General features: G+C 42.3%; 1 protein-coding gene and 1 long non-coding RNA gene across 2 annotated transcripts in view; both read left to right on the plus strand.

The window, feature by feature from the left end:
- The window catches only part of ARHGAP42 (Rho GTPase activating protein 42), a 306,489-nt gene that overhangs the window by 68,541 nt on the left and 216,636 nt on the right, over nt 1-21,312 (plus strand). The gene's annotated exons all lie outside the window — the stretch shown is intronic.
- Nucleotides 1,126-21,272, plus strand: LOC122457885. Its single transcript, XR_006277586.1, has 3 exons — nt 1,126-1,257; nt 14,657-14,662; nt 21,260-21,272. It is a non-coding gene; the product is annotated as an uncharacterized LOC122457885 (long non-coding RNA).

Raw genomic sequence — 21,312 nt, forward strand, 5'->3', positions numbered from 1 at the left:
GTTTGTACAATAACTCCCCACTTAACGTCCTCTCACTTAACGTTGTTTTAATGTTATGTCCCTGCTCCATTACAGAACATGGTCGTTTAAAGTTGTGCAATGCTTCCCTATAATGTTTGGCCGCCTGCTTTGTCCACGGCTGGCAACCCCCTTTCAGTTCCCCTAGCCCCCACCGTGCCCCCCCCACAGACGGACCCTGCAGAACAGTGCCTTCTCCCTGCTCCCTGGGGGGAGGGGCGTAGAGGGGCTGCCAGCCAGTTGCTTGTTTAAAATTGTTTAAAATGCCTTTTGTCTGGCAAAAAAAAAAAAAAAAATTCCCTGGACCCTAATCCCCACCCCCCATTTACATTAATTCTTATGGGGAAATTGAATTCGCTTAACATAGTTTCGCTCAAAGTCGCATTTTTCAGGAACATAACTACAACGTTAAGTGAGGAGTTACTGTAATAGTCATGGGCAGTATCTACTAAAGGGGGAAATCCATTTTGTATAAGGAGTTAACAGCTACAAAGACTGACTGCTGGAATGGACTTTGCAGAAGTAAGTTTGTGTCCTTTTGTTTCTCACCGGATGATGAATAGATTTTGAGAGATTTCAGTGAGTTGTGTTCAATGTTGATCAAAGTTCTTCTTACAAAAGTATCAAATTTCAGGGAAACAGCATGGTCTAGTGATAGGGCAGGAGACTGGGAATCAGGGGAACTGGGTGGTTGTCCTGTCTTAGGGTATGTCTACACTACGAAATTAGGTCAATTTTATAGAAGTCGATTTTTAGAAACCAATTCTATAGAGTCGATTGAATATGTCCACACTAGGTGTGTTAAGTCGGCAGAATGTGTCCTCACTACCATGGCTAGCATCGACTTACAGAGTGGTGCACTGTGGGTAGCTATCCCACAGTTGCCACAGTCTCCGCTGCCCATTGGAATTCTGGGTTAAACTCCCAATGCCTGATGGGTCAAAAACATTGTCGTGGGTGGTTTTGGCTATATGTCATCAGGTCCCCCCCCCCCATTCCCTCCAGGAAAGCAACGGCAGACAATTGTTTCGTGCCTTTTTTCCTGGGTTACTCATGCAGGCGCCATACCACGGCAAGCATGGAGCCCGCTCAGCTCACCCGTCACTGTACATCTCCTGGGTGCTGCTGGCAGAAGCGGTACTGCATTGCTACACAGCAGCAGCTCCTTGCCTTCGCGTCAGATGGTGCAGTAGGACTGATAGCCGTCGTATATCTTCTGGGTTCTCCTGGCAGACCTTGGTGAGGTCGATCAGGAGTGCCTGGACAGATATGGCTATCCTCCTCTTAGAGCACTGAATGGGAGCTTTAAGTTTCGTCTCATGGAGATTCAGTCCTGCCTGGAATATCATGCAAGCTGGAGGCTTCTGTCTCAGGCTGCTCTCCCAGCTGGTAGCACCACCCGGTCGTACCTACCCCAGCCTACCCCTTGCTCCCATGGCTCATGAAGCCTGGACAGTAATAAGGAGTAGTTCAACTATAGGCTGAGCAAGTGTAGAATGGTGGAAGAATGTGCCTTTGTACGTTTGAAAGCTCACTGGTGCTGTTTGCTGACTAGATCAGGCCTCAGCTCAACCAACATTCCCATTGTTATTGCTGCTTGCTGTTTGCTCCATAATATCTGTGAGAGAAAGGGGGAGACATTTATGGTGGGGTGAGAGGTTGAGGCAAATGGCCTGGCATCCGATTTCGAGCAGCCAGACACCAGGGCGATTAGAAGAGCACAGCAAGGCATGCTGTGCATCAGAGAGGCTTTGAAAACCAGTTTCATGACTGGTCAGGCTTCGGTGTGACAGTTGTGTGTGTTTCTCCTTGATGAAACCCACTCCCTTTGTTGATTTTAATTCCCTGTAAGCCAAGCACCCTGCCGCCTTCAAAATAAAGTAACTAGTGTTTTGAAATCATGCATTTGTTCTTTATTAATTTAAAAAAAATGAGGTAACGGACAAGGTAGCCCGAGTCGGGTAGGGGAGGAGGGAAGGACAAGGCCACATTGCTTATTGTAGCCACACTAAAAATCAAACTGTTCGAATGACTGCCTTCTGTTGCTTGGGCCATCCTCTGGAGTGGAGTGGCTGGGTGCCTGGAATCTTCCCCCGCGGCCCCCCCCCCCCCATGTTCTTGGGCGGTCTGGGTGAGGAAGCTATGGAGCATGGTGAGGAGGATAGGCAGTTATACAGTGGATGCAGTGCGGGTCTGTGCTCTTGTTGGCTTTCTTGCAGCTCCAACAGATGCTTCATCATGTCCGTTTGCTCCCCCAATAGCCTCAGCATCATGTCCTGCCTCCACTCTTTGCGCTCACTTAATTCTTTCCTGGCCTCTGCCACAGAATGCCTCCATGCATTAAGTTGTGCCCTATCAGAGCAGGAGGACTGTGTGAGCTCGGAAAACATGTAATCGCGAGTGCGGGTTTTTTCACCTTCTAATCTGTGATAACTTCAGGGACGGAGATGATAGGGGGAGCATAGAAACATTCTATGCTCTACGATTCTGGGGGGACTGCATGGTCACCTGTGCTGATGAGTTCACCACGCTGACCAAACAGGAAGTGAAATTCAAAGTTCCTGGGGCTTTTCCTGTGTACTTGGCTAGTGCATTGGAGTTCAAAGTGCTGTCCAGAGCGGTCACAATGGAGCACTCTGGGATAGCTCATGGAGGCCAGTACCATTAGTTTGCATCCGCACTACCCCAAATTCGACCCAGCAAGGTTGATTTTAGCGCTGTTCTCCTCATTAGGGAGGAGTACAGAAGTAGATTTTAAGAGCCCTTTAGGTTGACGGAACGGAGTTGGTTGTGTGGACACAGTTATTTTTAAATCGACCTAATGCTGCTAAATTCGACCTAACTCCGTAGTATAGATCATAGCCACAGACTAGCTGTGTGCCCTTGGGCAAGTACCTTCACCTCTCTGTTTCTGTTTTGCCCTCAAGAGGGCAGGGACTGTGTCTTACTATATGTTTGTTTGGCTCCTAGCAATAGGGTCCCTGATTTAGACTGGGTCTTGTAATACAAATTATTAGAGCCATATCCGCATCTGATCCGCAAAAGTGATCTGCGGATATCAGCAGATTTGCAGGGCTCTACAGATAATAAATTTTGGAAAATCATCAGATTCATCCCACAAAGGCTGTAAGTGTAATAAGTTAAGTTAAAGCTGGCTTTTAATTGATTATTCAATATACATTTAAAAAATGTATGCTTCAAGGGAATCCATAGACCATAACAGGAAACTGAATAATTTCCAAGTAGAAGTCTTTATTTTCAAAATACCTACAATTTTCACAGTGTTAAATATAATAAGATATAGCATGTGTCTGCTGTAATCTAATCATTTTAAGTATTAAAAGTTTTTGTGGTGTTTGAATAATTGTATGCATTAAACAAGAAACTGTGGAAGAGGGTTGTCCTGATTGACTTGCAGAGATCCTTATGAATTCTTAAGAAATACCTCTCTACTGTCTCATACAGCTTGTAGATGTATTTTGTTAATAAGATTTAGTATTTTTAGCATGAATAAAGCATAACCAGTTTACAGGCATTGGACTCAGTTCTGGCCTCCATTGCACTTAAGCATTTCCTTAGAGTTTCAAAATCAACACAAGTAGAGATGTGGATGGAACGTGGCTGTTAAATTTACCCTACTTTATTTCAAAGGGGGACATAAAACTTTTTTTGTGTGAATTAAATGGGATTGCATGCATTAGTATTTATGGTTACGTATCTAAAGAGAAAAAAGCATTGGAAACAAAAGTGTGTGTTTGACAGAGGCAGATTCCAGATCTGAAATTTCTGAATAAGCTAGTGTTTCACTTTAAAGTATTACATATAAGATCATTTCTTTGTCTGAGGCTATGATGATTAATTTTAATTGTTACTATTGAGACATCCCACACATTTAAACTACTTTCTGTAGCCAAGAATTCCCAGTTTTACTGGTATTGGCTGCTACTATTGGAACAAGTCTGAGACCTTGATCTCTGGGCCAGACCTTGATGTCACACCAGTGTGAATCCTGAATAAAGCCATTATGGTTTATGGATTTTCACAGATCATAAGCAAGATCAGAATCTTTCCCTAGTGGCTCTGAGATGCTGATCACACTTTAAAAAAGAAATTTCAGAAGAGGCATAGTTACATTTTTTTAGCAAATTTGGTAAGATGAAAATATTTTTTGGGGGGGCCAAAATTCAAATGACTTAAATTGCTGTGGGCCACTTTCCTTTTTTTTAAACATCAGTTGGAGTTGAAGGCACTCATCATTTTAGAGCAGGGATTCTCAACGTTTTTGAGGGGGGTAGCTGGAGCTGTGTGCAGGCAGGGGGATAGCTCTGGGTGCACAGAGGGTGGTGTCTAGGGGCTCCATGTGAGCGGGGGGTAACTCAGGGTGCAGGGAGGGCGTAGCTCAGGGTCTAAGGAGAGGGGCATTAGAGGCCTTGTGCTGGGAGGACTCCCCTGCTGTGTCCGTTCCCAAAGGGGTCTGCCAGCCGTGGAGCTGGGTCTCTCCATCCGGGAGGCTCTTACTGGTTGCCTCTGTGGGAGCAAAGGGAGCTGGGAGCTGAGAAACAGCTTCAACCTGGGGCATGAGCAGGAGAGGAGGGAATGCTGTGGCTTCCTGCTCCATGGCACCAGCCAGAGTAGCAGGTGCCCCACAATGTACGCTCCCCAACCCAACCTGGCCTGGGGGTGGGGAGAAGAGATGTGTGGGGGAGGGAGGAGATGTGGAGCTGGCCCCGGAACTGCCTTGATCTTGCACTGCAGTTTGAGGTGTGGGGGTAATGTCTTCCATGTCCCCAACTCTGCCCAGCATGGGCTCAGGGCTTCTGCCCCACAGGAAGCACCAGGGCGTGGGGCTCTGGGATTCAGCCCCGCATCTCCCCCGGCTTCAGCCGCGCGGGGGATGCCAGGAATCAGGGCTTCAGCTGCTGGGAACTGCTGTTCTAGCTCTACATGTTAATATAGAATAGACGCGTGGAAGATGCAGTTCCTATCCCAAGCAGAACCACATTTTGACACAGAGGGCCAAATTCTGCTTTCACTTATACTTTTGAAAATTCAGAGTAACTTCAATGAAGTCAAAGAAGAGCTTGGATTTTTGGAAATTTTTGAGGATGGAGCAGCAAGAATTGGACACTGCCTGGATGTGTGAGCAAAGAGAGAGGAAAAAGTCAAACATGACCAACATATTTCAGGGGTCATACTTTGGCTACATTCTGTGCTCTCTAATAATAATAAGAACCATAGGTCCATCTGAGAACAGAATGTGGTCCTTAGAATTTAAAGTTTCCATTTTGTTTGCTTGAATTGTTTTCTCTTCCTTTTTGGTGTAATCATTTGTGGAAGGCTTTAGACTAGATATCATTCATCATCTATCTGTTTGTCCCTTTTCATTGCAAAGAGGGGACTTGTTTTGTTTTGAATATTTTTGTTTTAAATTAGCAAATATATTTTTCCAGAGTCCTGGTACAGAAAAAGGTTATTTTACCATTGTATTTTTAGCAAACCAGCTAAATAGATCTTTCATTATGATTTAGGGTAGCAAGTATCAAAGGAAACTGCAAAAGAGGGACCTAAATATGTTCCTATATATGACTGGATTTTTAAAATAATTTAACTAATTAGACTTTTCATTTTAACAATTATTATTTTTTGTTACTAGACATCTCTGTCCTGGATCCGGATAATCCACCTCTTAAGTGGAATTGGCAGTTTCTTGACTTTAGTTATTGGAACTGAGAGTTCATGTTCTGGGCTAGGTGCAAATTGTTTGAAAATGTGGAAGATTTATTAGGAACCTGCAGCATTATATATCAGTGTGTTAAGGTGATAATTCTTTGATTGCAAACACTGGAGTAAACCCCTGTCTGCAGGGATCAGGCCTTTCTCTGTGCCCTCTACAAGACTAAGAAGACTGCCAGCGCTAAACGTGTTATGGAGGAGTACTAATTTATTGAGTTTTAAATTGCTACCTGTTATAAGCCTGACTCTAAACCACCATCTTTTGATTACACCAAAAAAACCAAACCAATCCCCCTGAAACTTGTCATATTTCATATCATCCTGCAATACAATTCTTGTGCAAAGTTTGGGGATATGAAGATTACAAATACATTCCATTGTTCACTTCCAGAAACTTTCCTAATGGTTTTGCAGTTCAGTATATCACCAAAGCTATACATTTCAAACTTGACTTCTGATTGTATCCTTCACTAGCAGAAGCACTTTTCATTGTTTTGTAAGGGGGGTCAGGTAGTTAACTTCCTTAAGTAGCTAAGTATTATCATAAATACAAACAGAATGATACATAAAAAACACGTGTGGCATTTAGCTTATAGACATGCATTACTTTGATTCTCACTTCAAAAGTATGCATGCCCATGTTAGGGGAGCATGGGTGAAAAAGGGAAAACCAAATGCATAAGCCAGTCTAGTGTCTGGAATAGGCTTAAAAATACAGAGGAAGAAAGAGACAGGCGTTCTGACCCATAATCAACACTATCCATAATAATTGGCTTGATATAAATTACAAAACTGGACTCTGTGAAGTTACAAATAATTTACTGTGTTAAAAGTTAGAATTCAGATCTAATTGTAAAAGGGGACAACAGCGGTATGGGGGTGGAATCAAAGTATCAGTGTCTGATACATCATACCTTTTAGTTGTAAACTGAAATTTAGGTAAAAAGAAAAGGAGTACTTGTGGCACCTTAGAGAGTAACAAATTTATTAGAGCATAAGCTTTCGTGAGCTACAGCTCACTTCATCGGATGCACTGTTTTTTTCCACCAAATGCATCCGATGAAGTGAGCTGTAGCTCACGAAAGCTTATGCTCTAATAAATTTGTTACTCTCTAAGGTGCCACAAGTACTCCTTTTCTTTTTGTGACTACAGACTAACACGGCTGCTACTCTGAAATCTGAAATTTAGGTGTAACACAGAGATAAAATTATTTTGTTGATCGTAGACCCAAAAGGGATCAATAAGTCTGCTTCCTCCGGTATCTTGGAAGTAATTCCCAGAAGACAATGACTTTGCACAGATGACATTTTTTCTTCCTTTTTCCCCAGGATGGATAAAAATAGATGATTTTAAATCAATTAATTCAATTAAAAAAAATCTGATTTTTATCAAATTTAAATTAAATACAGAGTTTATTTTTAATAAGTGAAGTTTAATTTGAAATTGACAATCTATATTAAGGCCTAAATTTGTTATAATCTGTTAAAATAATGTAAATGAAATAGTACAAGCTTGTTATCAAATTTCAAAGAAGGTCAAACAACTAAACTGACAGCAGTCACTGACTAAGTATTAGAAACCAGTGTTTGCTGAATTTCTAAACCACCTTTTTGACAGCAATAACCTTTTCTGAAGGAGTAGAGAGAATATTTTCTTAATTTCACTTTATTCAGCTAGTTCATTCAAAGTTAAGAAATCAATTGGGAGTTGAAAAAGTATGAAAGCTTGTTTTCCTCTTCCAATCTATGAATAAAAACTAGGCATGATAGGATGAGATCTACTAGTTATAAAATCTTGAAGGACATGGTGACCAGAAACAATCAGTTCAGTTTACTAGCTACAGTTAATACTTTCTTTGTTTAATAAATCTGTTAGTTTTAAATGTAAAACATACTTTGATAAAAAAAAATTCTTATGTATCCACCGTACTTAACTTACTTTAATAAAAATTAAAATGCTGGTTTTTATGCATAGTTAATTAATTTGAATTTCCATCCCAATAGAGCTTGATACAAATCACAAGTAAAATATTAGTTATCATCTAGTAAATAAAAATGTATGATTTACCATGTTTTAACAGAAAAAAGAGGTGAACATTAAGAATTGGAATACATGTATGTTAAGCTATATAATTGTTTAAACAAATATGAAGAGATATAGTGAATCCTTGTTAGCACACACACAAAGGCAGCAAAGTTAGTGTAAAGGCTATATTTAGTTGCAAATCAGCTGAAACCTGTCATGTGTTAATGGTTACCAACCAATGAGGATAAATTTTTCTTTGGGACAATAACAAAGTACAAATGCAAAACATGATTAAAATGGATGATTTAAATCAAAGTTTCCTGCTTGTTGATTTAAATCATGATGATTGATTATTTCAATCATTTTGATATAAATCAATCCACCCTGGAAATTGAGGAAGTCTGACTTGCAACCTTCTCCTCTCACTTTACCCTTGCTCCACAAAAAAAACCAAAATTCCCCTTCTGGATGAACTACTATGGAAGTGGCAGGGGAAACTCTCTCAATCCACAAAAAGGAAATGAAACTAGTAAGATTTAACTGGCATGTGCTTGCTCTAAACTTATTTGTTGGATCTGTTGTTTTAAAAAATGAATATATTCCTTCACAAAAGCAGATTTGTCATCTTGCACTGTTATTGTATTTAATTACATTACAGTAGTGACCAGAGGCCCTACTCAGGGTTGGATTGCAAGTCATTCTTTACCTGACAAAGTTTACATTCTAAAATCCCAGTCCTGTGAACTGCTCCACCTGGGAAGAACCCTGCACATAACTTCCTTTGAAGTTGTCAATAAGTGTACAACTTATTGCAGATTGTATAGGCTTTTTAAATATAATTAAAAAAACAGATGTTAATGAATCACCTCTACCAGGCCAACTTGTGTCAATGTCCCATTTTCCGCCCCGTCCCCCCTTGCCCCCTACACGCAAAAGGGGGGGAATCATTAGAGAACGTATATGAAGAAAAATCTGGTAGCATAGTCAAGAACAGTGTGAATGGCAGATTTTCAGGTACTATTTGAAGACATGTCTGCATTTGAGTTATATTTTGGCATATTGTCAGTAGGATGACATTGTGTGACAACAGGTACCTTTTAGGTACCTTTAAAGGTAATTCTATAAATCCCAGATTGTTTTAATATAAGATCTGTGATTCCTAGTGACTATGAAGTGAGCTGTAGCTCACGAAAGCTTATGCTCTAATAAATTTGTTAGTCTCTAAGATGCCACGGGTACTCCTTTTCTTTTTGCGAATACAGACTAACACGGCTGCTACTCTGAAACCTAGTGACTATAAAGATCTGAAAAAGAAGATTAGTGTCTGTTTATGCCAAACTTTATAGTGACCTGTCATGGCTTGTCAGTATCTTCGTGATATTTTCTGTCAGGTCTGATAACCAAGCCTGAAGCCACAAAAGGACTGGGGGAAATTGTATTTGATGTTGCGGCTTCTAAAGAACTACTTGACATGGAATTTGTGGCTGCAAAAATTGCCAGTATTTTATAACTGTGGATATTCTTCTATAGCTGGTTCAAAGAAATGGAATAGCTTCTTCAAAATGTCTCTGCTTTCATTTTTAGTAGTAGACTAACTTTTCTAGCATTAGGTTCCCCCTAAGTCTGTATTTATTTCTATCATATGAGTAAAGCTGTAGTAATCAAAATCCATTATAGAGTAAGTTTCCTCAACTGATCTTGCATTCAGATTCAATTCTACACTGGGATAAATATAACTTCACATACTTGGCCATTGAGTAATGCCTCAAACTCCCATTACTCTAATGGAATTTTAGCCCATGCAATGGTGGCAGGGTGTGGTCTTAAAAGTATAGTGTGGTTGTTGAACCATCAGTTCTGGATCCTTCTTGACTAATACCATTTACTATGTGTTGTACTAGATATGACTAGTACTGGAAGGAGGATATGAGCTCATTGACCTTACTGGCAAAATGGCTCACATCCCACAGACAACACAATTCCAGCTAGTTAAATGGAAATTTAAAGGAATGGTCACAAGGGTGAACTGCACAGAGACTTCTAACTGCACAGAGACTATTTAAAAACACCACGACAGAGGCTCAAACTAAATGTATACCCCAAATACAAAAATAAAAAAAATGCCACCATGGCTAAGCAGTAGTGTAAAAGAGGCAGTTACAGGCAAAAAGCTATCCTTTAAAAATGAAAAGTTAAATCCTAATGAGAAGAATAGAAAGGAGAAAAGGAGCTAGTCAAATACAAAAGTATAATAAGGCAGGCCAAGAGAGAATTTGAAGAGAAACTAACTAAATACATGAAAACTGACAGCAAATGTTTAAGTGCATCCGAAGCAGGAAGCATGCCAAACAGGGTTCAGAAAAGAATTGGATAAGTTGGAGGATAGGTCTGTCAATGGCTATTAGCCAAGATAGTCAGGGACACAACCCTATGCTTCGGGTGTCACTAAACCTCTAACTGCCAGAAACTGGGTTTGGATGACGGGGGATGGATCACTTGAAATTGCCCTGTTCTGTTCAATCTCTCTGAAGAATCTGGCACTGGCTACTGTCACAAGAAAAGACACTGAGGTAGGTGGACTCTTCGTCTGAACCTTATGGTCCTTATGTTCTAGACCAGGGGTCAGTAACCTTCAGCACGCAGCCCATCAGGGTAATCCACTGGCGGGCCGTGAGACATTTTGCTGACGTTGACCGTTCGCAGGCATGGCCCCCTGCAGCTCCCAGTGGCTGTGGTTCACTGTTCCCGGCCAATGGGAGCTGTGGAAAGCGGCAGCCAGCATGTCCCTGCGGCCTGCACTGCTTCTCGCAGCTCCCATTGGCCTGGAACAGTGAACTGCGGCCACTGGGAGCTGCGGGGGGGCTGTACCTGTGGACAGTCAATGTAAACAAAATGTCTCACAGACCGCCAGCGGTTTACCCTGATGCGCCATGTACCAAAGGTTGCTGACCTCTGGTCTAGACTGAGGTCCACAATTAAAAATATTTTTTTTGTTCTGCCTTCCATTCTGATATAAGGAACTCTGCTTTAGCCATATATTGAAAACCATCATTTAACTTCAATTTCCATCTTTAAATTCACTCGTTTTCATGTACAAGATAGTTGTGTGCCTAGTGATAGATTACATCAAATCAGGATTGAATTAATATAATTTAGGCCTGGTCTACACTAGGAGTTTGTCAGATTTAGCAGCGTTAAATCCATATTAACCCTGCACCCGTCCACACAATGAAGCCATTTTTCGACATAAAGGGCTCTTAAAGCCGATTTCTGTACTCCTCCCCAATGAGGGGATTAGCGCTGAAATCGACATCGCCGTTTCGAATTAGGGATAGTGTGGATGCAATTCAAAGGTATTGGTCTCTGGGAGCTATCCCACAGTGCACCATTGTGACTGCTCTGGACAGCACTCTGAACTTGGATGCACTGGCCAGATGTACAGGAAAAGCCCCGGGAACTTTTGAATCTCATTTCCTGTTTGGCCAGGCGAGCTCATCAGCACAGGTGACCATGCAGTCCCAGAATCAAAAAAGAGCTTCATCATGGACTGAACGGAGGTACTGAATCTTATCGCTGTATGGGGAGAAGAATCCGTACTATCAGAACTATGTTCCAAAAGACGAGATGCCAAAACATTTCAAAAATCTCGAAGGCCATGAGGGACAGAGGCTACATCAGGGACGGAACACAGTGCCGCGTGAAACTTAAGGAGCTCAGACAAGCGTACCAGAAAACCAAAGAATCAAACAGACGCTCCAGGACAGAGCCCCAGATATGCCGCTTCTACGCTGAGCTGCATGCAATTTTAGGGAGGGCCGCTACCACTACCCCACCCCTGTCCATGGACTCCGATGATGGGGTACTATCCGCCATGGCTGAGGATTTTGCAGATGGGGAAGATGAGGAGAAGGATGAGCTTCAGGAGAGCACACCGCAGACCGTTCTTCCCGACAGCCAGGATCTTTTTATCACCCTGACTGAAATACCCTCCCAACACAACAAAGCTAGAGAAGGGACCTCTGGTGAGTGTACCTTTTTAAATATAATACATGTTGTTATAAAAACAAGCATTTTTAATGATTAAGTAGCCCTGAGGACTTGGGATGCATTTGTGGCCAGAACTGCTACTGGAAAAGTCTGTTAACGTGTCTGGGAATGGAGCAGAAATCCTCCAGGGACATCTCCCATGTAGCTCTCCTTGAAGTGCTCTAAAAGCCTTTGCAGAAGGTTTCTGGGGAGAGCAGCCTTATTCCATCCTCCATGGTAGGACACTTTACCACGCCATGCGAATAGCAAGTAATCTGGTATCATTGCATGATAAAGTCGCGCAGCGTATGGTCCCGGTGTTTGCTGGCATTCAAGCAACATCCATTCTTTATCTCTCTGTGTTTATCCTTAGGAGAGTGACATTGTTCATGGTAACCTAGTTGAAATAGGGGAATTTAATTAAAGGGACATTCAGAGGTGCCTTTTCCTACTGGGCTGTTTGCCTGTGGCTGAGAAGAAATCCTCCCCGCAGTTAGCCACGCGGTGGGTGGGGGGGCCATTGGCACTGAGCTGTTCTTGTTTGGCTAGCAGGGATCTTCCCTGATACCAGCCAGGCAGTGGGGGGAGGGGAAAAGCGATCATCCCAGAGAATTGGATGGGGGAAGGGGGTTAGTTTGGTTTCTGCTGCTGCATGTTAACAGGAAAACTGCAGCACTAAATGGCCAACTCAATGGGCTTTGCTTGGTCTGGGAGAGGAGGGCGCTGCTGTTATGAAGGTTGCAGAAGCTGAAAGACTATGGCTTACCATGGCCGCCTGCAAGCCAAATTCTGTTGCCCGGCCCTGTGTGTGTGATCTCTAACACCAAAGCCACAGGCACTCAATATAAGATGCAAAATGTGACCTTGTACCAAAAATCACATGTGCTATGTAATGTGAATAGTGTTGTTCACCGTGAAAGAGTATAGCCATTGTTCTGTAAAATGCATCTTTTAAAATACTTCACTCCCTTTTTTTCCTCCAGCAGCTGCAAATGTTTCAAGCCTCCCTCTTCCGTCCTAGAGGCTATCTCAGATAAGACGGTGCAAAAAACACATGCGCGATGAAATGTTCTCTGAGCTCATGCAGTCGTCCGGCACTGACAGAGCTGTGTGGAGGGACACAATAGCAGAGTACAGGACAGTGGCCAATGAATGTGAGGAGAGGTGGAGGCAGGAAGATCAGAGGAGGCATGAGGCAATGCTGGGGCTACTGCGGGATCAAACGGACATGCTCCGGTGTCTGGTAGAGGTTCATGAACGGCAGGAGGATCACAGACTGCCGCTGCAGCCCCTGCTTAACCGCCCTCCCTCCTCCCCAAGTTCCATAGCCTCCTCACCCAAAAGCCCAAGAATGCGGGGTGGGAGGCTCCGGGCACCCAACCATTCCACCCCAGCGGACGGCCCAAGCAACAGAAGGCTGTCATTCAACAAGTTTTAAAGTGGCCTTTTCCTTCCCTCCTACCCTCCTCCCATACCCTACCCAGGCTACCTTGTGAGTTATCTCCCTATTTTTATGATCAATTAATAAAGAATACATGTTTTTAAAATGATAGTGACTTTATTTCCTTTGCAAGCAAGCTGTGATCGAAGGCAGGAGGGCGGGTGGCTTACAGGGAATTAGAGTCAAACGGGGGGGGGGGGGGAGGTTTCATCAATGAGAAACAAACAGAAGTGTCACACAGTACCCTGGCCAGTCATGAAACTGGTTTTCAAAGCTTCTCTGATGCGCAGCGCTTCCTGCTGTGCTCTTTAACCGCCCTGGTGTTTGGCTGCGCATATTCAGGCGATTTCCGTCAACCTCCCACCCCGCCATAAACATCTCCCCCTTACTCTCACAGAGATTGTGGAGCACAGAGCAAGCAGCAATAACAATGGGAAATTGGTTTCGCTGAGGTCTGAGCAAGTCAGTAAACTGTGCCAGCGACCCTTTAAACATCCAAATGCACACTCTACCACCATTCTGCACTTGCTCAGCCTATAGTTGAACAGCTCTTGACTACTGTCCAGGGTGCCTGTGTACGGCTTCATAAGACATGGCATTAAGGGGTAGGCTGGATCCCCAAGGATAACTATAGGCATTTCAACATCCCCAACAATTATTTTCTGGTCTGGGAAGTAAATCCGTTCCTGCAGCTGTTTAAACAGACCAGAGTTCCTGAAGACACGAGCGTCATGAAACTTTCCTGGCCATCCCACATTGATGTTGGTGAAACGTCCCTTGTGATCCACCAGTGCTTGCAGCACCATTGAAAAGTACCCCTTGTGGTTTATGTACTGGCTGCTCTGGTCCGGTCCCAAGTTAGGGATATGCGTTCCGTCTATAGCCCCTCCACAGTTAGAGAATCCCATTGCCGCAAAGCCATCTGGTATGACCTGCACATTTCCCAGAGTCGCTACCTTTGATAGCAGCAGCTCAATGATTGTGTTGGCTATTTGCATCACAGCAACCCCCACAGTAGATTTGCCCACTCCAAATTGGTTACTGACTGACCGGTAGCTGTCTGGCATTGCAAGCTTCCACAGGGCTATTGCCACTCGCTTGTGAACTGTGAGGGCTGCTCTCATCTTGGTATTCTTGCGCTTCAGGGCAGAGGAAAGCAAGTCACAAAGTTCCATTGAAAGTGCCCTTATGCATGCGAAAGTTTTGCAGCCACTGGGAATCATCCCAGACGTGCAACACTATGCGGTCCCACCACTCTGTGCTTGTTTCCCGGGCCCAGATCGGCCTTCCGTGGCATTAGCCTGCCGCATTAACACCAGGATCTCCAAATTGCGGGGGAACGCAATTTTAGAGAAAAGTTTGTTCATGTCCTCATCACCACGCTGCTGCCGCCTCCTCGCCTGGTTTTTCAGGTGCTGGTTCTGCATACACTGCATGATAATGTGCGAGGTGTTTACAGTGGTCATAACTGCTGTGGTGAGCTGAACGGGCTCCATGCTTGCTGCGCTATGGCGTCTGCTCCTGCTCGGGCAATCCAGGGAAAAGGGCGCAAAACGATTGTTTGCCGTTGCTCTGGTGGAGGGAGGGGCGACTGACAACATGGCTTACGGTGTTGACTTACAGGGAATTAAAATTAACAAAGGGGGTGGCTTTGCGAGAAATAGAATGTCCCCCTCAAGGATAGAACTCAAAACCTCAAGAATAGAACTCAAAACTGGGTTTAGCAGGCTGTTGATTTCATGGAGGGAGTGAGGAGAAAATGAATACAAAACAAATCTATTTCTTGTTTTGATCCACTTCATCTATCTTTATACATCTTGCTGGCAGCAGACTGTGCAGTATGACCGCTAGCCATCGTCATCTCCTGGGTGCTCGACAGAAGACGGTGCAGTATGACTGTTGGCCATCATCTTCTGCTGGCTGCAGGTTAAAAGACAGTGCACTGCAGGTAGGACTGAATCTCCATGAGACAAAACTTAAAAGGGAAATGACCTGCTTAAGTCACTCCCACGTTTGCCCAGGCGTGAGGTCGGTTAAAAGAGCACCCTGGACTATGTCAACGACGTCTACCAATCTTACTGCACTGTCTGCTGCCAAAAGGTAATAAACTGCTGCTGTGTAGCAATGCAGTACCTCATCTGCCAGTACCCAGGAGACCTACGGTGACAGTTAGCTGAGCGGGCTCCATGCTTGCTGTGGTATGGCGTCTGCACAGGTAACTCAAGAAAAAAGGCGCAAAATGATTGTCTGCCCTTGCTTTCACAGAGGGAGGGAAGGGGGGCCTGATGTTATGTACTCAGAATCACCCGCAACAATGTTTTAGCCCCATCAGGCACTGGGATTTCTACCCAGAATTCAAATGGGTGGCGGAGACTGCGGGAACTGTGGGATAGCTACCCACAGTGCAAAGCTCCGGAAGTCGACGGTTGCCTTGGTACTGTGGACACACTCCGCCGACTACATGCACTTAGAGCATTTGTGTGGGGACACTCATAATCGATTGTATAAAAACGTTTTCTACAAAACCGATTTCTATAAATTGACCTAATTTCGTAGTGTAGACAAGACCTTAGTGAGAACAGATAGCTCAATAGCGGTTATCTTTAATATTAGTCTTATATTGTAATAACATTGAACTTTGACACTAGGTTAAAGTGTTTTATAGAGTATCTACAGTAGTTTAAATAGGTATGCATCTGGTTCCTGGAGGTAAACTCCATATACATGAATATACAACAAAACTTCTTAAAGTCAGTTATGATTTTGATTTTTTTTGTTCATATGAACCACAAAATCCGTTTAATGCGAAAGAACAGAAGCCTAGACCACACTCTGAAAGACTATGAAAAGTTTTCACTTGCCATAAATGATGTCAAATCATTCATCCCTGTAAGCTGTTGCTAACATTAGTTTGCTTCCTTACAAGGCAAACTAGGGAAAGGACTTTTCAATGAGAGTAGAGATTTAAAAAAAAAAAAATAGTTTGAGCTATTTCTCTGAAAAAAAGGAAGAGAGATTCCAGCAAATTATTGCTGGGTTTGTGAAAGCTCCAGAGAAAACAGCTGGAGACCTGTTGTGACGAAAGAAGCCACAAATAAACAGCCGGGTAAATACAGAATTGTTTTTGCATGTTAAAACTTGCGTCTCCCAGACATCTTTCCCATCATAATGAGAAGTGTTATCTTACCAGGTCTTCAAATAGTATTTACATAGGAAGTAGACTGTAAAACTATTCAAATTACGTAAACTAGTACCTTTTAACTACTTTGACTGGATATAAATAAACTGATTAAGGAAGTATTTGCTCTGCTTTACTAAAAATGACCTCAAAATAATGCCATTACTTATTCTGCTAAACTAAAACCTCTGGAGATGGATTCATGAAAATAATTTAAAATATCTTAATGTAAACAAATAGAATCCTACATTTTCTTCCTCTGTTTTACTAATATCTTATCACTACTGTTCAGTGACCGAAGACATTTTCTATTGTAAAAATTACTTATATCTGTTTTTGTTTTTTTTTTATTCACTTCAGTTCATCTGTGCCTTGTCTGATAAGGAATGTGCATTGTACATTGCAGAATTAGTAGAAAAAGGTTATGACTTGTGTGGAATTCATAGATTTCCTGATAGAGTACAATAGGTCATACAGAAAACAAGTGGCTTTAGTGTGTCTCTCTCAGTATTTAATTTGCATGAAATACACTGAGTTAATCCAAATAGTAACATGATTTTTTTTTAAACTGCAACTTTTATTGACCCAATCAAAGGCCTTACCTCATTCACCAGACTTTTTTCCAAAGTGAAACATTATATGTCACCAAAATAGGTTATCTTTTTTTATTGGAAATTTAATAAAATTTAATAAAAAATAAAATTCCTCTTATTGTAAGGATTATAACTTTAAGGTAAACAAATAGCCTAATTCAGCCCTTATTTCAATGGGTACAGCTCCATTGACACAGGGAACTTTTATACACCTTTTCCCCATTTCCTCTGCTATCCAAGATCCTGTTGAAAATACAAGGAGACAATAAGAGAGTCATTCTGATTGCCCCTTCCTGGCCAAGGTAAGTTTGGTTCCCTTACCTGGCACAGATGGGGGTATGTCCTGTGGTTCCTCTTCGGCCCATTCCTCACCTGCCCTCTCAAAGCGACGGACAGATCCTTCACCCCAACTTGTGGATCCTCCACCTCCAGCCTTGGCTCCTTCTTGGTTTCAAGGTTTAGAAGTGGAATGCTGTCACAAGTGAAAGACCTGTTGCTACACAGAGGAAAACTGACCCCCGCCCCCAAAACCACATTGTCACAAAAGAAAGGCAATTTTAAACATGCTAGATTTTAGAAGAGTGCTGGTATCTTACTTGGACAGGACTAGGGACTTCAGAAAGTCTCCTAAGCTCTTCCTCTCCTTAGCGGAAAGATCCAAAGTTCTGCACATTGGTTCAAAGATTATCCAAGTGGGTCCCCATTTGCATTCATCACTCTTACCAAAGGCACAACCTGTCCAGAATCTGTATGCACTCCATGAGGTCAATCTATACCTTGGTCACATTCCTTAAAGATGTACTTATCTCAGAAATTCACAGAGCAGCAACTTGGACTTCTGCCCATACTTTCATGGAACACTATTCGTTCATTGGAGCCTTGGCCTTCAGTGCCATCTTCAGATCCACAGTATTCTCTGCAATAATGGACTCCACTCAGAAGACCCAGCCCCCAATGAGGCACTACTGCTGTGAAGTCACCTACAATGGAGCACCCATAGGGACGCTACTTGAAGAGGAAGTTCCTCACCTTGTGCAGTAACGATGGTTCTTTGAGATGTGTCTCCCTATGGGTGCTCCACAACCGACCTCCTACTGTTTACTTCAGAGTTCTCAATTCGGGGCTCTGCGGTAGAGAAGAAAACTGGGGGCAGACCACAAGGGAGGGAGAACGCACATGCGGTATGAATGGACACTGTTACCTAAAATCTCCAGTTAGAGGGGTAGGGATGCAGATACTCCTACAGCAGAGCACCCATAGGGCTTGTCTACATTACCCACTGGATCGATGGGCAGCGATTGATCCAATGAAGGTCAATTTATCGCGTCTAGTCTAGACACGATAAATCGACCACTGAGCGCTCTCCCGTCGACTCCAATACTCCACCAGGGCGAGAGGCGCAGGTGGAGTCGACGGGAGAGTGTCAGCCGTTGACTTACTGCAGTGAAGACACTGTGGTAAGTAGATCTAAGTACATCGACTTCAGCTACGTTATTCACGTAGCTGAAGTTGCGTAACTTAGATCGATTCCTCCCGCCCTCCCCTCAGTGTAGACCAGGCCATAGAGAGAGACACATTAAAGAACCATTGTTAGTGCACAAGGTGAGTAACTTCCTCTTTTCTCTCTCCTTGATTATGATGCCATCTTATGTACAGCTGAGAGGTCAGGTTTTATTTATTTTATTTCATTCGTTTCATTCATTAGATAGGGGTTGTGCTGAGGCAATAGGGAAGTCAGAAGATTTTGCTTATGTATGTCAAATGCCTAGGCTCAGATGATAAAAGGTGTGTGTACCTGTATATCAGAGATTGTCAAACTTTTTCGTAGTCTGGACCACATTTTAGAACAGTAGTTGCGTCATGGGCCTTTATAGTGTGAGGGTGGTCATTCTAAAAGGTGTTTGTATGCTGGGGTGAAGAGTGCAATATGGGTCAAAACTCCAGAAGTCAAAGACTTTCATTGACTTTTAATGGGTTTGGATCTGGCCCTAAATGATTAGATATATAGAGTGCTCAGTACAATGGGTTCTGTATATGATTCAATTGAAATAAATTCTGTCACTGGCAAAGTGACTCCAAAGCAAAAATAAAATAAAATAAAAATAAAGAGCAAAAATAAGATTTTAACATTTGGCAACAGTAACTTGTCATTTTGTGGTTAAAAACTGAGTAGTTATTTCAATGAAATAATCTGGAAACAATTTATCTTGCTGACTGAACTAGAAATGTAACTGTTTTATAAAGTACGTCCTACTTTCCTGAATATATAATAAAATTCAAACAGTGTTTCATGTCCTTAAACAAAATAGGATATTATTTAGTAATGGATAGAGAATCACTTCAACATGCAGTGCCAGGAATAAAAAGGTTCCACCCTGTCTGTTTTATAGGAAAAAAAAATATTATGCTAACTTGTTGGGAATATAAATATGAGAATACTGACCCTCAGTAATTTGCCTGCCTGGTTATAAGGCATATACCACTTTTAAAAAATAATTACATAATGGATGTGGTCTGTTTGGAACAAAGAGTTTAAAGACTATTATCTAGCAATTAGCTTTTTTTTTAAATTGAGGAAAATTTTGGCCTGTGTGAGAGGGAAAAAGAGACTGTCAAACAGTAGAAAGCAAGTGAGAGATGGCTGTTGAGCTGCAGGCATAAAGAATTGGACAGGTAGTTGGCGATAGGTCAGGCAGGAAAGTGCAGGAGCTGAACTGCTGGGAGCAATAACAGGAGAGAAGTAGATGGTAAAGCAGAAGCGGAGAGAAGCTAATGAGGTCAGCCAAAGCAGCAGGAGGGATGGACACTGAGGATGAGCTTGAGCAGGAAAAAGATCAGTGTCACCAATCACATGAGCAGCATGGTGGGAGTTTGCAAATATTTGTTTACTGAGATATACCATTAAAGTGGTATATTGGGGCTAAAAGGTAAATGATTATTTCATATCACTTGGGTAGAAAGGGGATGAGAAAGAGTAGAACTATTTCGAGAAAAGAGTTCTTTAGTCATTCCCCACACACAGCTCCCATTGTTTGACTTCAGCGATGGTGCTGTTGATTATTCAAAAGTATCAATTAAACCTTCGACAAGCATTGTTATATTCACTAAGGTTGATGTTTTCAAAGGTGACTAGGGGATTTAACCAAATTGTGTGTCTAAATCCCCTTGCTGGCTTTCTAAATGTCAAGCTAGGACTATTTTGTATCATTTCCATAGCAGTCTTTACAGCTGATCTGCAGAATGTGCAAATGTGTCTTTCTGAGATCCCCAGATCAGTCAAAGGAAATCTGAAAAATGCATTGTGGGGTTCCATGTTTCTACGTCTTATTGACTTATGCGCCTAATTTACAAATAAAAAGATTTTTAATTGGCACTTCTGCAAACTGACCATGGGAACTGTTGTTCTTCATGGCTACTAAATTTATTATAAAGCTCACATACTTCTTTCATTACACTTGCACAAAACTCTAGAAAAGATACTGCAAGGAAGAGCGATTAGGTTACTTTCCTCTCTATTTTCAGATTCTGAGAGTATAGGAACCTAGGACTTTGCTATCCTAGGACAAACGGATGGTCCATCAAGTTCACCATCACGTCTTTGGAAGCAGCCAATACTGGATGCTTCAAAGGAAGATAACCCACCCGAAATAACTATTATATGCCTGTCCTGCCTGTGCAGTGATATCCATGGAATTGTGGTGGCAAATCATTAATGACCCGTTATGCCCTAAGAAAATAATACAAACCAAAAGGAAAGGGATTTTCTAGAAGTTTTCTCACCACCTGCTTGCAAAACCCTTGCTTTCTTAACCCTGCAGCTGGTCCAGCATAATTTTCTAAAGCTTTCTTCTCTGAAGGTGTGCCAATTGTGTAAAAAAATGTTTGGGAAGTCAATAATGCGTTGCTGGTAGTAAGTCATCTGGAAGGAGTTAAAGACAAAGACTCAATTGATTAAAACAGAAAATAGAAACGACCTATTCTCACAGATTCCAGTCACAACATGCTCAGAGTGTAAAAATATCTGTTTTCTAGCTCAGTAGTGTCACAAGTGGATGTAAATGTATCTTCTCTGATTACACTAGTCTCCTGCCAAAAAAAAGTATCAATAGTTGGACATTTTCCTAGGCAGACCATTGCCCAAAGTATTGGAATGTTTTCCTTGTTCTTCTGTTTTACAGCTTAATGCTTTTCATATTTCCATTTGCCTCCAAAATAAGCTTTTGATTTCTGTTAATTCTGAACAGAATGATGATCTAAATATAATGGTTGCATTTCAAGCTGCATAACTTTCATACCA

Source organism: Dermochelys coriacea, chromosome 1, assembly GCF_009764565.3.
Source record: "Dermochelys coriacea isolate rDerCor1 chromosome 1, rDerCor1.pri.v4, whole genome shotgun sequence".
In the NCBI taxonomy this organism is placed as follows: Eukaryota; Metazoa; Chordata; order Testudines; family Dermochelyidae; genus Dermochelys; species Dermochelys coriacea.